A 2,692-nucleotide genomic window follows, 5' to 3' on the forward strand; every position below is an offset into this window, starting at 1 on the left:
GGCGCTGATAGGGCTGATCATAGTGTGTTGGGTTATTAAGGTAAAACAAAGGGACAGGTGAGTGGGACAGGTAGATATGAGTGGGACAGGTAGTTATGAGTGGGACAGGTAGTTATGAGTGGGACAGGTAGTTATGAGTGGGACAGGGGGATATGAGTGGGACAGGTGGTTATGAGTGGGACAGGTAGATATGAGAGGGACAGGTAGTTATGAGTGGGACAGGTAGTTATGAGTGGGACAGGTAGTTATGAGTGGGACAGGTAGTTATGAGTGGGACAGGTAGTTATGAGTGGGACAGGTAGTTATGAGTGGGACAGGTAGTTATGAGTGGGACAGGTAGTTATGAGTGGGACAGGTAGATATGAGTGGGACAGGTGTTTATGAGTGGGACAGGTAGTTATGAGTGGGACAGGTAGTTATGAGTGGGACAGGTAGTTATGATTGATGGGAGCTAGATACCTTAAGGAATTCATTCAACAGTATTTCCCTAAGCAGGGGGATGTGAATATCAAACCATGCAGTATTTCCTAGGGGTGTTACTTAAAGGTAATTGGGGTGTACGGTTGCATAATGCCCAGATATCCTGGTTGGAAGCTTTCTGGAATAAGCAGGAAACACTGAATCCTCCCACCAGCATTTAGGGAAAACTGCAATTTTGGGGAAGTTAAATTGTGCAAACCTATTGGTGTGTTACTATGGTTACTTGACTACATAGCCAGGGGAAATGTCTGAACAATAAACCATGCAGTGTTTCCCCTACACCTACTTAGGGGGATTGAGAGGAAAACGTTTCCTAAGTGCCAACAGCTCATTAGGTAAAGCAGCAGAGAGAGAGCAGCTTGTTAGGTAAAGCAGCAGAGAGAGAGCAGCTTGTTAGGTAAAGCAGCAGAGAGAGCAGCTTGTTAGGTAAAGCAGCAGAGAGAGAGCAGCTTGTTAGGTAAAGCAGCAGAGAGAGAGCAGCTTGTTAGGTAAAGCAGCAGAGAGAGAGCAGCTTGTTAGGTAAAGCAGCAGAGAGAGAGCAGCTTGTTAGGTAAAGCAGCAGAGAGAGAGCAGCTTGTTAGGTAAAGCAGCAGAGAGAGAGCAGCTTGTTAGGTAAAGCAGCAGAGAGAGAGCAGCTTGTTAGGTAAAGCAGCAGAGAGAGAGCAGCTTGTTAGGTAAAGCAGCAGAGAGAGAGCAGCTTGTTAGGTAAAGCAGCAGAGAGAGAGCAGCTTCCTCCCTCTAGGGTGTCAGACAGTCCTCTTCCACAGGAGACAGCAGAGCTGCTGCTGTGCAAATCAACAACTGACCTTTCAGCCAGGAAGCAGGAGCGGGGGGGTGGGGTGGGGTGGGGGTGGGGCAGTAAAAAGACTGTCTCTTAAAAGAATTGGAGGCCCCTCACCCTTCAATGTTGCGACCCAAACATGTTGGCAAAATGTGTTGCTCATAGAATAGAAAGAGGTCTTACCAGACATTATTCTTCATGATCAGACGGGATTCTTATCTCAACTACTATAAATAATCTTCAATAATAACAGTATTACAGTATAGTACTGCTGCCTGGTATTCTCTCCTCTCTCTCTCTCTCTCTCTCTCTCTCTCTCTCTCTCTCTCTCTCTCTCTCTCTCTCTCTCTCTCTCTCTCTCTCTCTCTCTCTCTCTCTCTCTCTCTCTCTCTCTCTCTCTCTCTCACACACAATCACTCTCTCTCACCCCCTTCTCTCTCCCTCTCACCCCCTTCTCTCTCTCTCTCTCTCTCTCTCCTCTCTCTCTCTCTCTCTCTCTCTCTCTCTCTCTCTCTCTCTCTCTCCCCATCTCTCTCTCTCTCTCTCTCTCTCTCTCCCTCTAACACCCCTTCTCTCTCCACATCTCTCTCCCTCTAAGCCCCCTTCTCCCTCCCCATCTCTCTCCCTCTAACCCCCCTTCTCTCTCCCCCATCTCTCTCCCCCTAACCCCCCTTCTCCCCCATTTCTCCATCTCTCTCTCTCTCTCTCTCTCTCTCTCTCTCTCTCTCCCTCTAACCCCCCTTCTCTCTCTCCATCTCTCTCTCTCTAACCCCCTTCTCCCCCCTTCTCTCTCCCTCTAAGCCCCCTTCTCTCTCTCCATCTCTCTCCCTCTAAGCCCCCTTCTCTCTCCCCATCTCTCTCCCTCTAAGCCCCCATCTCTCTCCCCATAAGCCCCCTTCTCTCTCTCCATCTCTCTCCCTCTAACCCCCCTTCTCTCTCCCTCTAACCCCCCTTCTCTCTCCCTCTAACCCCCCATCTCTCTCCCTCTAACCCCCCATTCTCCCTCCCCATCTCTCTCCCTCTAACCCCCCATCTCTCTCCCTCTAACCCCCATCTCTCTCCCTCTAACCCCCCATCTCTCTCCCTCTAACCCCCATCTCTCTCCCTCTAACCCCCCATCTCTCTCCCTCTAACCCCCCATCTCTCTCCCTCTAACCCCCCATCTCTCTCCCTCTAACCCCCCATCTCTCTCCCTCTAACCCCCATCTCTCTCCCTCTAACCCCTTCTCTCTCCCCTTATCTCCCCCTCTAACCCCCCTTCTCTCCCTCTCCACATCTCGCTCTCCATCTCTCCACCCTCTAACCCCCCTTCTCTCTCCCTCTAACCCCCCATCTCTCTCCCTCTAACCCCCCATCTCTCTCCCTCTAACCCCCCATCTCTCTCTCCCCATCTCTCTCCCTCTAAGCCCCATTCTCTCTCCCCATCTCTCT

This window comes from Coregonus lavaretus (assembly GCF_964263955.1).
Source record: "Coregonus lavaretus genome assembly, contig: HAP1_SCAFFOLD_4572, whole genome shotgun sequence".
Lineage (NCBI taxonomy): Eukaryota > Metazoa > Chordata > Actinopteri > Salmoniformes > Salmonidae > Coregonus > Coregonus lavaretus.